This window comes from Rhincodon typus, chromosome 3 (genome assembly GCF_021869965.1).
Source record: "Rhincodon typus isolate 14 chromosome 3, sRhiTyp1.1, whole genome shotgun sequence".
Classification (NCBI taxonomy): domain Eukaryota; kingdom Metazoa; phylum Chordata; class Chondrichthyes; order Orectolobiformes; family Rhincodontidae; genus Rhincodon; species Rhincodon typus.
In genome coordinates this window covers 69033154-69048492 of record NC_063334.1, presented here as the reverse complement: position 1 = coordinate 69048492, position 15339 = coordinate 69033154, and the positions used below count along the sequence as shown (strand labels likewise).

The 15339-nt window shown below is 40.7% G+C and overlaps 1 protein-coding gene across 7 annotated transcripts in view; it reads left to right on the top strand.

The window, feature by feature from the left end:
* Positions 1 to 15339, top strand: part of LOC109918326 (tumor necrosis factor alpha-induced protein 8) — a 126449-nt gene that overhangs the window by 56058 nt on the left and 55052 nt on the right. The window contains exon 1 of one of the 7 annotated variants that reach the window (XM_048620688.1): positions 11563 to 11776. The exons of the other annotated variants lie outside the window; for them this stretch is intronic. The gene's annotated coding sequence lies outside the window, so the exon portion shown is untranslated. Of the gene's footprint in view, positions 1 to 11562; positions 11777 to 15339 lie in introns of those variants that run through there. 7 annotated transcript variants of the gene reach the window in all.

The window sequence follows — 15339 nt, the reverse complement described above, 5'->3', positions numbered from 1 at the left end:
TTTTTCAAAATGTAATTAGTGTTGTGCATTTAAAGTAAAAGTAATATTTTCTGTCTGTTTCTTTTCTTTTTCTCCCTTAATCTCATGTTTCATTCCAAATCTTTTAGTTAGCTCTTGTATAAAATTTCAATTCAATGTATCATTCCCAGCTAATACATCTTGGCTTAGGCTTTGCAGTCTAGTTTAATCTGAACGTCATGTAGATTTGGGTATGAGTTGGGGGATAAAACTGGCAGAATCGACAGTGTAATGAGAATTTGGCTGAAGCTTGTTTTCTTTATATTTCATTTGACTGTATTAAGCTGAGTGCACACATCCTCTTTAGGAGCAGCAGGTTACAAATTTCCAGAAGTTAATCGCGCAATTGCAATGCTATTTCAGCATCCTTTTCAGCTGAACATTGGTGCCAAAGGTTTTCCAGGCTTCCTGAAGCTTACCCATGAAAGCAAGGCAAGTACACAGCAACAAGTGAGCACCTGAGGAAATTGCAGACATAGATGCCAATGAAAATACCCAGTACTCACAACTATTCACCTACTTAGTGATGGGAAAGTGTTTGTGTTGAGTACTTTTGCTGAGATGTTACACTTTTTCTATATTTTTGGAGGTTTATCATGAGCACCACGATGACTGGCAAAAACATCTGTAGCTTGCTGCCTACATACCATGCAGCTGCAGGTCAGAGATGAGAGCAGCAGAGAGAGATTTAGTAAGTGAGAGGCACTACCCAAGAAACTCCTGTAAATACTTCAGGATGTCCTGTCAGTTGGCGGAAAGTATCTGCTTTGTTATCAGTGGCTGGCAGATTTCACTGCAGCTTTCAACATAGCTAGGATCTTCTCAGGTTTGCTGCCCACAAATGCATGAGAGAGTTGATCAACAGCCTGTGTTTGCCTCACTGACGATTATGCCAACTTTGTCAGCAATGCCAGTAATTGTGGAGAGGTAACAGAGTTAACGGGCAGAATCCTACAGGGGTTTTGGTAGTGTGTGCCAGGGCGAGCTGTGTGGCAGAATTGGGCAAGAAGTCCGGTGAGACCAATTTTAACTTCGGGAGAATCTCTTTTATGCTTTTCACAAGCAGCATGGTGAGATTCTTGCTATCAGCGGCAAGTGGCACAGTGATTTATTAGTTATTAAACACCTTGTTAACAACCCAAACCATCTCATTAATATTCAGCCCTCCACCTTATCAAGCTCGACATCAGGAAAACTCGATGAGCTGACCACTTGCTCCAAATGATCCTCCTGTTGGGCTGTGGGCACCAACATGTCCGATCATGCTACAGTTCCATGGGCACTGGCCATGTGCAAACAATGCAAGAGACCTTGGCATCCAACATGTGCCAGCACCTAACAGCCCTCATCTCCAATCCACTTACAGGATGGTTCTGCACTTCAGTGCTAGACCTCAGGCTGTACCAGCAACTATCATTGTAAACTGCAGCAAGGACATTGTGCAGTCAGGGACAAGCACCAGCTCATGGACTGAACCTTGCTGTAACTCCAGGCTCTTTGCTTGCTCTCCTAGCACTCACTCACCCTGAACCTACTTGGATGCTCATCTTATCCTTGCCTTCGCTTGCCTTTTTGTGCTTTGGCCCCCTCACTCAGAGAGAGGCTCACATTGGTGCTGTTTTGCTGTGCCATCTAGCGCAAGCACAAAGACCAGAAGCTTCTCAGTTGTCAACGTTCCCCAGTCAAGAGGGTTAGCCTTTGTTTCAGGGATCTTGACACAGTAAATTGAGGGCAGCCTTTAATACCAGTCCAAGTACCTTGCATGGCACAGTCAGAGCCAGGACCCTCTCCTCATAATGGGTGAGGGGCTGCCTTGAGACTTTCTGTCCTAATGTGGGCTGCCTTCCTCGTGGAATGAGAGAAAGGCAGGTATCAGAGGAGATGAAAGTAGATGGCCCAGCCATTTCTATTAGTGTAAAAGGTAAAGTGGCCAAAGTCTTACCAGATCATAGGGCTGCTGTAGAGAGAAAGAGAGAGAGAGAGAGAGAGAGAGAGAGAGAGATACACACATGACTGGTGGTGGTTTAACTTGAGGGTCAGCACATCTCGGGCAAGGAGAGAGTTGGGCAAGGAGGGTCCTTGGTAACTTCATCCGCAGCAGGAATTGAACCCACACTGTTGGCGTCACTCTGCATCAACTGTTGGTGTAGGTGGGGAGGTTTACTGAGTAACTCTATTTTGATTTCTTCTGTGTAATCTGCACAGAAGTCTGTGTACTCCACAATTTGGGAAACACTGGTTGTGAAGATAAAAGAATCGATGAGTTCATTACATTTGAGGCTTAAGGAAAAGCTAAATGCAGCAAGAGAGAGGAAGTCCAGGTGTCAGTTATTCATAGGAGTTTAAGGCCTGTGTTGACTGTGAACTGAACTTCAGACCCCATTTCATCTCAAACGAAAACCTGCCTACTTCTGAGTCTGCAACAACATCAGCCTCGACTGTAAGACTCTTCCCCTAGCTTAGAGCTTCAAATCCTTTTATATACATTTGCTTTCTTCTATATTCCAATGCTTGCCTGATTGCCCTCTCTTCACCGTAAACACCAACACATCCAAACCTCTCCTCCCTGTATTGCAACCTACAAAGCTGCACTAAATCCTATTTGTTCATGACTTCCCTTTCCATTATCAACACTGTTACCCAACTTGTGAGGTGGAATTCTCTCCTTGCTGTTGTGGTATGGACAATGATGTGAAGGATTGGAAAACATCACATGAATGAAAAAAATCAGAATTTTGATGTCAAGAAATTTTTGTCCGATTTTCCCCTTTAATCTTTAAATGTTGACTTCAGAACCTTGCTTTTACATTTGCATTTCATTCTTAGCTCAACTTGGTTTAATTATATGCCACTTCCAATTCTACTGTCCTTCCCCTGCGAAACAGATGGCATGAATTCCTGACATATTTCTGGAGCTACGGGCTGCTGATTGCTCTTCCTGGCTATCATCCATCACTTTAACTCAAAATGGGAAAATTCCATTCGTTAGGTTTAAAATTCCTGTCCATATTTTTCATTCTATCAAAAGCGTGACCTAGCTTTTCAACACCTTTCCTAATTTCTCCTTTCACGTCTAGCATCTGCTTTCCATCCACCTTGTGTGAAGGACCTTGGAGGTGTATTTTATGCAGAGTGTGCCATGTAAGTCAGTGTCCTTTCCTCAACTATGATCTTTTTAACATCTAAATCTGGTGATTTGTACCTTTTTTATTCATTCGCAGGACGTAGGGATCATGGATGACTGGCAAAGCCAGCATTTATTGGCCTTCCCCGTGTGCCCTGGAGAAATCTTAAAGATTTACCGTACAATTCTAAATCCGATTGTCAATCCATTTTTAATATTTAAAGTATATTTGACAAGTGCTGGGATCTGATGGACTTGAGCTCCATTGCTACAGACTTTGGGAGTATTTACAGTACCCCATCCTTGGCAGAAGATGTTTGAATTATTAACTTTCATTTACTAAAATCTGCTGGAACTTGGCCAATTACAGTGGACTGTTTCTGTAGTTTCAGTCAAACTAAGATTTTAAGAATTTGCATTATGATTTTTTTTTTAAGTCTGCTTTTTTGGTGCATGTACTGACTTGCTTGTATGTTTTGAAAATATGAATTACAGCTGGGATCCTTGTCTGTACAAATCCTTTGAGACTCTTACATCTGTGTACGCAGCACTTGTCTCATTAAAAAACAATACAATTATGGTTACTTTGTAATTTGATGTAGCACACCTTAAGCTGGTCATATGTTTCCTTTCTTCTCTAAGTATTTTCTTGTTATAATTTTAAGATGATCACAATAGAGCTGTGATTACTGTTTCAGAATCTGCTGTGGTCCGGAAAGAATGTGTATTCAGGGTTTTATTTAAAATGTAATATTAGTGAGCTGTTGTTAGTATTATACAAGATTATTCCGTTTTAGAGGAATGCGTGACCACGTTACACTACTTCCTACTCCTTTTGACTTCAGTAGTAGAGTGGGGGAGTGGTTTCAGTTTGTATTGTTGTTGGGAATTCTGGCCTTGTCATTAGACATTTTGGGAAATAACAGATGCATGTCCACAGTTATCTGATACCTGCGTCAACAATTGCTGTGGTTTGCATCTTTCACTTTAACTCAGACCAGGATTTTGAAGTAAATATAAGGGTCAAGTTATTAGTGCTCATCAGTATTTTCGCGTAAATCAGACAGCAATGTGTGACCGCAAATGTGCAACTGCAAATGTGCAGATAAATGTGGAAATCAGGAAGTTGCTGCTTATTGACTATGAAGCTGCGTTGAAGGGACAGGAAGTTGCTGTAATTTCTCAGAGCTAAGCACTGAACTTACCAGAAGTTAGGTCTTGACCATTTCAGTGGAAGTCAATTTTAGATGGTGTTAAATGGAATTTATTACTCTCAATCCACCCTTCTGCCACTGAAAATTAAATTTCATAAGGATGGAATCTCATTTTTTTTAGCTTTGAATTATTGTTAGATAATTGAAATAATAAAAAATGTAAATAATCTTTCTTTAACCTTTATTGGTCTCATTTTCTTTCTGTTTGTTTCAATTTCACTGTTTGATTTGGCACAACTGACACTTTGTGATTCATAGTGATGATTCTTTAGTTTGTTTGGTTGGGGATGTGTAGAGTTGCTTGGCTTGTTCATACAAGTTTCAGGTCCTTTGCAGAGTGCACTGTACTGAAACTGTTTCCAAAGACAGCAAGTGTATGCGTTTTAGTGGTTGTGTAAAGAGCAGATGGTGTTGCTGGTTCACTGCTGACCACATAAACTCAGTTTGTTATCTACAATTGCTGAGATTTTTGTGAGCATTTTGAAAATACATCTGGTGAAATGATCACCAACAGTATCACACAATTAGTGTGGGCAGATCATCTGTGATAAAGTCATTGGTGTTTGAATTTTTCTTCTGTGTCATTTAGAAATAACACAATGCAATATTAGAACTTTATGAAGTTTCTTTATAGAAAATATAACCCTTTTTAATATCTGTATTTCTTATAATCCGTTGGAATATGACAGCGAACATGATATGAAATGACATTTTAAAGTGCACAAAATTCTGCTGTGGGGTGCTAACTGTGATGCATTGTCTGATTGGATACGTGTGGCAAAACAGCACAATCACATCACATCTTAAAAGTGTGACGCACTCTGTAAGATTTTTGCTTGTACAGGTATTTCTGCTATAACACGATAGTTTGTGTTCTTGTGTGACCTCGTGGTATAGAAAATCGGACTACAAAGAAATTGCTATAGAGACTCTCTGTACCTGTACGACAGAAAGTTTGCATTATCCAACCAGTGTCCACAATTCATCAATTGTATTACAGCCAATTTGCATTAACGAAACATGTGTTGTCTCAATTGTACCCCTATTACGGACCAGGACCCTTCCCCTTCTCACCCCACCCCACCCCACCCCACCCCACCCAAAGTGCATTATGGAGATAGCTTAGGCCCTAAAATTTATATATAATTTTCAAAAATTTATATATAATTTTCAAAAAGGCAAATGTAAGGTGCTGTATTCCACATATGATTCAATTGGTCCACTGCTAAGCTTTAAACAAAACACACATTATTCTTGCAACACAGTCAAAATAAACAAAAAGAAGATTAGGCATAACTTTACTCTATTGAAATACATAACAAGATAATGTATTATTTAACCACTAACCATCAACCGTTCCAATGTAGGCAGCATTCCCTAAACACGCCCCCAAAATGCAATTCAGCAGAACAGTTACACAGTTACTATTCTCATATGCTGCCTGTCTCCAGTCTGGAAGAAAGAAATAATCTGCCCGTTTTGAGTTTTAAGAGGAAGCCTCCTTGTTCACTGAAGCCTTCACTTCAGCTTTTAGCTCCAGCAGCCAGCAAATGCCTACTGAAATAAGTATTCAGCCCGGAGCTCGGTGGCCTGTGGTGTTCTGCTCTTTGTGATCTTTATAAATGACTCGGATGAGGAAGTGGAAGGGTGAGTTAGTAAGTTTGCCGATGACACAAAGGTTGGTGAAGTTGTGGATAGTGTGGAGGGCTGTTGTAGGTTGTAACAGGACATTGACAGGATGCAGAGCTGGGCAAAGAAGTGGCAGATAGAATTCAACCCGGAAAAGTGTGAAGTGATTAATTTTGGAAGGTCGAATTTGAATGCAGAATACAGGCTTAATGGCAGGATTCTTGGCAGTGTGAAGGAACAGAGGGATCTTGGGGATCGCATCCATAGATCCCTCAAAGTTGCTACCCAAGTTGATAGGGTTGTTAAAAAGGCATATGGTGTGATGGCTTTCATTGGCAGGGGAATTGAGTTTAAGAGCCGCGAGGTTTTGCTGCAGCTCTATAAAACCCTGGTTAGACTACACTTGGAATATTGTGTTCAGTTCTGGTCACCTCATTATAGGAAAGATGTGGAAGCTTTAGAGAGGATGCAGAGGAGATTTACCAGGATGCTTCCTAGACTGGAGGGCAGGTCTTATGAGGAAAGGTTGAGGGAGCTAGGGCTTTTCTCACACCCTCAACCTTTCCTCATTGGAGCGAAGAAGGATGAGAGGCGACTTGATAGAGGTGTACAAGATTATGAGAGGCATAGATAGAGTGGATAGCCAGAGAATTTTGCCCAGGGCAGAAATGACTATTGTGAAGAGGCATAATTTTAAGGTGATTGGAGGACGGTATAGGGGAGATGCCAAAGGTAGGTTGTTTACACAGAGTGGTGGGCGTACAGAATGCACTGCTGGCGGTGGTAGTGGAGTCAGATATATTAGGGACATTTAAACGACTCTTGGATAGTAAAATGTAGGGTATGCAGGGTAGTTTGAACTTAGACTAGGATAATAGGTCAGCACAATATCATGGGCCGACGGGCCTGTACCGTGCTGTACCGTGCTGTACTGTTCTATGCTCTATGTTCTAACTGAAAACAAAAACTAAAAGCCTTCCTGGGTCTATGTGAGCCCTGGCCCTGCTCACTCACGATTGTTTTGTCTTAATAAAAAAAAATCCAGGGAGAACTCAAAGCCGCTCTCAACTGCCAGTCTGAAGGAGACCCTTTGATACCAGTGTGACAGCACTACTCTGCAAGAGAAACAGGACAGAATGCATCTCTTAAAGGCACAGTGCTGTCACACTACCACTTAGATACTTTAAAAAATAGATTAGGTGTGAATCATGTTGCTGGATCCTGCATTGACACTGCTCATGTTCATTTATGGCTGAATCCACACGGAGATAAGATACTTTCAAATGAATAAACTTGAAATATTTGATTTTTGGATTCCTTCCAAGATATTGAGGAATTGACCTCACCCATTCATACCGATCACACTTCTAGCAAGGAATTACCCACTTTCTTCTGTCATCTTTCACAGAAACTGAAATTACCAATTAAATAGATGCTTAACCGGTTCATAAACACTGTTGTGGGCATTTTCTGAAATTTTTAGAACATTCTAATACATCAATTTGACTCATGGAATTGTTTTATGCACATTTATTTCACTTCTGTCTATCTGGTCGAGGATGTGGGAGAAACATTAACAAAATGAATGTTGAAGAATAATTGATTTTATAAGATTGTGTTACAGAAAAGCTGGTTGAATATTCCCGAAACCTTGCGTGGTCCGCTTAACTCTCTGAATGCAGACTGTGAAACGGCCTTTAATGTGAACTGATGAACGTTACAAGTAATTATGAGAATGTTACAGTTCAACAAGCTGAAATCTTACCAAGGATTATCAGTAGCTCTTGAGTAAAGTGTTTATTCAGTTTGAAATCCATAGATTTATGACCTTTGACGGTTTGCTAGTGCTTGACCTGAATGAAAAATGTCTTGCGCAGTAGTTGTTTTTGACTGTAATGGTGAGGGAGCAATGACAGGATTCCTGCTAACTAGGTAACTTCTGTTGCATGTTAGATTTGCAAAAATGGTTCAGTGTGTAGCATGTCACAAAGTCATAGAGTAATACAACATGGAAACAGAACTTTTGGTCTAACTCATCCATGACGACCTGACATCCTAAATTGATCTAGTCCCATTTACCATCATTTGGCCAATATCCCACTAAACCATTTCTATTCATGTACCCATCCAGATGTCTTTTAAATGTTGTAATTATATCCGCCTCCACCACTTCCTCTGGCAGCTCATTCTATACATACACCACCCTTAATGAAAATCTTGCCCCTCATGTCCCTTTTAGATCTTTCACCTCTCACTTTAAACCTTTGCCCTCTAGTTTTAGACTCTCCTACCCTGGGATAAAGACGCGGCATGGATAGGGTAAATAGCTAACATTATTTTGCTTTCCTTAATACTCCATCGTTTATGGTATATTCAAGGCAGTGGTAGATTGTTGATCGCTAAAGGAATCAAGGGATAATGGGAAGGTGGTAGCAAAGTGAGGTCTGGACAGAAGACCAGCCATGTTTGCACCTGCATTTACGAGACAGATTCCTGGGATAGCAGGAGTGATATATGAAGAGAGACTGGATCAGTTAGGATTATATTCACTGAAGTTTAGAAGAATGAGAGGGGTCTCATAGAAACCTAGAAAATTCTATAGGACTAGACAGGATAAATGAAAGAAGAATGTTCTGTTTTCAAGTTATGTACACATTTTCTTTGCATTAAGCCTGAATTTCCACAGTGACAGAAAGGTTCTCCATTACTGTGAGAAAGGGTCCAGAGGCTGCTTGGGCATGGCTGCGTGTGGCCAGTGCCCATGGAGCATGCCCTGAAATATTGGCGACCTGTGCTCAACAGTGACGTCCTTTGGAGTAAGAGGTGAGAGGAAGTTGCCAGGCACCTGCACTAACTCTCTTGTCAAGAAATTTCCATGTCTAGCTTCTTCGGTGTGCTTGGCAAGATAAAAAGTTGAATATTAATTAGACAAGTTGTACCATTTAATAAGGTATCTAATAAGCTATAATCCCCTTTAATTTTCAACATATCACGACCTAAGGGAAAAGTCGCCCCCCCTGCGCGGCAGGTTTATGAAAGCTGCAGCAAGTTGTCCCGATGTTGGATTGGCCTCTCCAGTCTTCTTGTATGATTTTGAAACAAATCTTATCAAAGCCCATGCCGTTCCACCCAAAGTCTCCTAATGACTAATGTTAGGCTAACTGGCCGATAGGTACCAGTTTGTTGTCTTCTTTCCTTATTGACTGAGGATATTCCATTAGCAGTTTTCTAATTTTTTAGGATTCTTCCAGAAATTAAGATTCTTGGAAGATTACTATCAGTGCATCAACCATCTCTGAAGCTGTTTCCTTTAATATCCAAGGATGAAATCCCTCGTGCACAGGACAGATCGACCTTTACCCCATTGGTTTCCCCAGAACTTTTACTCTAAAGACTGTTTACTATTTATTTTTTCCCCAACTTTTTAAGAAATTAAAAGCATAAGATTGAAGAGCAGGAGAAGGCAATTCAGCCCTCATTCCTGTTCTGCCATTCAATACAAGCACGGCTGATCTCATCTTGACCTCGTCTCCACTTTCCTGCCTGCTCCCCATAACCGTTCCACCTATTAATGATTAAAAGTCTGTCTATCTTCACCTTAAATTTTTTTAATTGCCCAGCGTCCAAAGCACTGGGGTTGTGAATTCCAAAAATTCATGACCCTTTTGAGTGAAGTAATTTCTCCTCATCTCTATTTTAAATCTGCCACCATTTATCCTAAAACTATGACATTTTCAACCCCGGATGTAGCATTTTTTGGAGTGCTATTAAAACCCTCTACCATGTAGACTAATGCAAAGTATTTGTTTAACTCCTCTGGGCATTAGGAATGGACAATGAATGCTGGCCTAGCCAGCAACGCACTCATTCGTGAATGGATAATAAAAAAACACTTAATGCATGATGTGAACAGTTGTGGTATCAACACAGACCCCTGTGGAATTCCATTAGTCATTGGCTGCCATCCTGGAAAAGACTCCTTTAACCCCACTCTCTGCCTTCTGTCAGTCAGCCAATTGTCTATCCAAGCCAGTACCTTACCCCTAACACCATGAGCTCTTGTCTTATTTCACAGCCTCCTGTGTGGCATCATGTCGTAGACTTTCTGGAAATCCAAATAGATCACGTCCACTGGCTCACCTTTTTCTAACTTGCTTGTTCCGTCATCAAAAAATTCGAACAGATTTGTCAAGGCATAATCTCCCCTTGACAAAGCTCTCCTGACTCAACCTTATTTTACATGCATCTCCAAGTACCCCACAATCTTATCCTTAGTAATGGGTTCTAAAATCTTTACAATGACTGAAGTCAGGCTAACCGTCTTATAATTTCTGCCTTCCTCCCTCCTTAAATGGGGCTGTTACACTAGCCATTATCCAGTCATCTGGGATCCTCCCTGACTCCAGTCATTCCTGAAAGATTGCCACCAATGCCTCTATTGCAGAAAGCTATAGCGCAGACAGATTTGGGAATCCTTGTACATAAGTCACCCAAAAATCCAAGTTCAGTGGTAATAGGGAAGGGTAAAGGAATATTAGTGTTTATTTCAAAGAACATAAAAGTAGGCTCGTCTTGCTGCAACAGCAGGGTATTGGTTTGACTATGAGAGTATTGTGTGCGCTTTGGTCTCTTTGTTTTAAGAAGTGTTTTACTTGCATTGGAAACAGCTCAGAGGAACTTGACTAGATTGATTTGTGGGACGAAGGGTTTTTTTATGAGGAAAGGTTGAGCTCATGCAGTTAGACTCATCGAAGCTTAGGAAAATGAGAGGCAATCTACTTGAAACATCTGTGATTCTGATGATCTGATAAAAGGTTATTGACAAGAATCTTGGCTCCTTTTCTCTCCGTGGGTGCTGCCTGAACTGTTGAATCTTTCCAGTTTTTGTTTTGTTCTTGTTTCAGATTTCCAGCATCCACAGTATTTTGCTTTTGTATGATTCTGAGGAGTATTGATAGAGTAGATGCTGAGAGGATATTTCCCCTCAGAGGGGTAACCAGAGCCAGGGGCGTAATTTGTTAAAAAAAAAAAATCATCCAATTGGATTGAGAGGAGAAATCTTTAGAATTCTTTTCCATGGAGTGTGAGCTGGGTCCTTGAATATATTAAAGGCTAATTAGACCGATTTTTCATCAAGGTTATAGATAGAGGACAAGAAAGTGAAGTTGAGACTGCAATCAGATCAGCATGATTTCAGTAAATGGTGGAGCAGGCTGGAGGGGTCAACTCCTGTTCCTATTTCTTAAGTCCTTACTTCCTAAAGAAGCAATTGTTCAGAGTAATTATTTGTAGTTATTAATTTTATTCTTTGCTCTGTTACAATAATATTTGTACAGATACGGTCAACTATTTAATTTTAAACAGATCGTCTGATATATATCTGGAAATGTTTCCATCGTGTGACAGTTATCCATACTGGCAGCAGCATTCTTAGAAAACCTTTAATAGTGTCTTCTATTTGCTAAGCTTTATGAAAAACAGATGGCAGAATTCCCCTGGAGGATTTTAAGAAGTGAAACACAATATTGTACAATTGCCGTTTGTGAATAGAGACCCATTTCGCAGTGTAATTTGAATAGTTTATTAGGGTTGAGTGTTCTCAGTCAGTCAAAACAGTTGTAAACCCTGATACGAATATGATGAGTAGTTTCTAGCAGAATCAATTTGAAACGTTAACTCCAATTACCTGCTTCGAGATCTTGGTTTGAGGAATTTCCACGGTTACCTTTAGGAGATTGGAGAATTTTTTCAGCTGTTAAGAGTAATTAGATTGAATAGGGCTCATCATGAGGTAAGTAATACAGTTTATGAAAGGAATGGTTGATGAGCTTATCCTTTTTCTTCCATTTCTTGGCTTAAAATTTGCGAATGTTGAAACTCTCTGCTTGAAGGACAAGGCACAAGGTAACCATGCATTTAATTTGGGTCTTATTTCCATCAAGCTGGTAAGCTGTGGACATTGATTGCCAGCTAAACAGCATTGAAGATCGTGCCATTGCATATCAATGGCTTTGTGAGGAGAAGTGGCACGATGACCAGAAAATGATCCAACAGGTTGGGGAAAAAAGAAGCAGTGTCCAGTTTGAAATTATCAGTGGTCAATGAGAGGGCATGAGTAGTAGTGGTGATAGGGGGCATAATGGACAAATCAGTGTTTGAAGTGGGTATCTCACACAGATGTTGGCCCTTTGTTCACACATTCATTTTGATTCGTTTAGCTTTTACAACTGGACACTTTAATACAAAAATAAGACCATTTCTGCTGATGCAAGGTGCCCATTGTTTTTGCTAACAATAAAATTCACCAGATGAAAAGATCTTGTGAGTATCTCAGATTCTGCATACATTCAGATATTTATTTCCTGGTTCCTTTTGATCTCAGGTTCCCATTTTGACTTGTTTCAAAGAGCTTTAAACTGGTAATAGCTGAAATTTCATAAAGGCAGTATTTCAGGATAGGTGGTAGATATGTCTGCTTACTGATCTTGCCTGAGGATGTTGTATTGGGTGGAAAATGAACTTTTTGTTAGAAACAAGTGCATGTGCCACAAGCAATGAATCTTATCTGCCCTGTATAGCAATAAGGATTGGTGTGGCACTAAGCAGTTAACCTTTGTGTGACAAAGGCTCAAGGGTATTGGCACAGTTTTATTTCTGTCTGCCCTGCAACCTCAGTAAGTTGTCCAGTCCAATAGCAGAATTTCTTCAGAGGTTCGGACCTGAACCTGTCCTAGAACTCCAAGTGGAACCCTCTTCCTCCATGAACAAGGCAAATACGCTTTCCTTCTTTCTGCTTACTGGCCATTGGGCAGTCACATCCTGAGGCCAAGAACTTTCCAGGATGAGGGTATTCTACCTGGCACAGTTTGACAAAGAATGCTTGAAAAGCAGGAGGAACAGGCTGATATCTGGTGTATGATCCCTATCTATTCTTAGCTATTTAACCACACCTCTAGCCTTTTGTTAGGGGTCTTTGCAGAATTTGTAGGCTGTGGTGTGGATATATGTACGAGAGTATTTTTGCTTTTGCTCAAAATTCAAATCTTTAGTTGGACGCCAGAAATGACCTCAGAAGCCCTGAAAGCCATTTGCTGTGCACATGCGATTGCCTGCTAGAAGTTGTTCCTATTACCATTATTAGTGTCGAGATTTATGCATGCACAGTGTGGTGTGCAGGGTATGCAGAGTGAGTGCACCTTAAATTGAGGTGCCAACCTGATGAAGCTAATACAAAAAATAAAATGCACTTCAACAGCAAAAGCAGCATGACAAAGACAGAGCTAAGTGTTCCCACTGCAATAGACAAAATCAAAGTTCAACAGCCCTCCCACTTCCACCTGGGAATGGTGATGAACATTAAACGACTAATTGGAGAATATTCCATGAATGTTCCTGATCTTCAATGATAGCAGAACCTAGTCCAGTGAACACAGACAAAATGTTTGCAACAGTTTCATCCAGAACTGACAGTTGCTAATCCCTCTCAGCATCCTCCCAAGATGCCCAGCATTATACATACCAATCTTCAGTCAAGTTGATTCACACCATGTGGTGTCAAGAAATGACTGAAGGCACTGGATACACCAAAAGCTGTAGACGCTGACAACAACCCAGGTGTAACGCTGAAGAGTTGTGCTCTGATATTAATCATACGTCCGGTCAAGCTATTCCAAATAACTGCAATGCTGGCATTTACCTGAGGAATTGACTGGCAACTTATTATCTAGATGGAGAGAAATACTTCAGAATGCTTTGGTACAGAGGGATCTGGGTGTCCTTCTGCGTGTATTGCAGAAATGCATGTACAGCAGGTTATAAAGAAGGCAAATAGAATTTTGGCTTTTGTAGTTTAAGGAATGGTGTGTGAAAGTATGGAAATGTTGCTGTACAAAAACAGAAGTTGCTGAAAAAGCTCAGCAGGTCTGGCAGCATCTCTGAAGAAGGGTCACTGGACATGAAACATTAACTCTGATTTTATTTTCTTCAGAGTTGCTGCCAGACCTGCTGAACTTTTCTAGCAACTTCAGTTTTTGTCCCTGACTTAAAGCATCCTCAGTTCTTTCGGTTTTTGAAATGTTGCTGTAGCTGTACAAGGCGTAGTAAGACTGCATCTGGAGTATTGTATGTAATTTTGGTCCCCTTACTTGAGGGAAGTAGTTGTATTGGAGGCAATTCAGAGAAGGTTCACCAGATTATTTCCAGAAATGAGGAGTTTTTCTTGCAAAAAGAGAGTGAGCAGCTTAGGCCTGTACTGTCTGGAAGGTTAGAAGAAGGTTAGAGGAGATCCAATTGGAGAACATAAGATGCTAAAAGGAATTAACAGAGTAGGTGTAGAAAGGATGTTTCCTCATGTGGGACAATCTTTAGAATGAGAGTTTAAACTTTTATGATAAGTGGCAGCAGATTTAAAACAGATGAGGAGAAATTACTTCTGTCAAAGGATCTTCCCCAGAGTGCAGTGGATGCTGGGACATGGAGTAAATTTAAGGAGGACATAGACAAATTTTATGGCCAATATAGGATAGACAAAATGACCAATGACTGCCTCCTCAGTTGTCAGTGCTATCGAGTGGCAGTTTCTCACCAATAGCATGATCAACAATGCCTTGTTCAGATGACATCAGGAACACTTCTGGCTCCAGAGTTCGTTGCAAACATGGACAAAGGAGCTAGATTTCTGAAGGTAAAGTGAGAGTGACTGCTACGATGTAATGTCAGTATTTGATTTGAGTGTGATATCAAGGAACCTTCGTAACATTGAAGGCAGTTAGAATCGGAGAAAATTTCTGCACTGGGTGGAGTCATAAACAGCACAAACAAGATTTTGTTGTTGTTGAAATTCAGTCATTTAAGCTCAATACTTTGGCACTGAGGTTCCTTAGGCTAGTGACCTTGGCCTAAATTCATCAATGACCTTCCCATCATCCTAAGTTCAGAAGCAGGACTGTTGCAGCTGAATGTAGGGTGTTTAATTCCATTCACAATTCTTCAAATAGCAATTCATTCCGTGTTTGCATTCTGCAAAACTTGGATAAGATTCAGCTTTGGGCTGGTAAGTGGCAAGGAGCATTCGTGTCACACAAATCCCAGGTAATGACCATTTCCTGCGTGAGAAAGTCTAACCAACTTACTTGACATTCAACAGTATTACTGCCACTTAATTCTCAACCGTCAACATTCATCATTGACCAGAAACTATACTGGATCAGCTTCATCAATATTTGCTAGGTATTCAGTGGCAAGTCAGTCATCACCTGTCTCCCAAAACCTGCCCACCATCTGCAAGGTCAAAGTCAGGCATATGATGGAATCCGAGACAACAAGGTGCAGGGCTGGATGAACACAGCAGGCCAA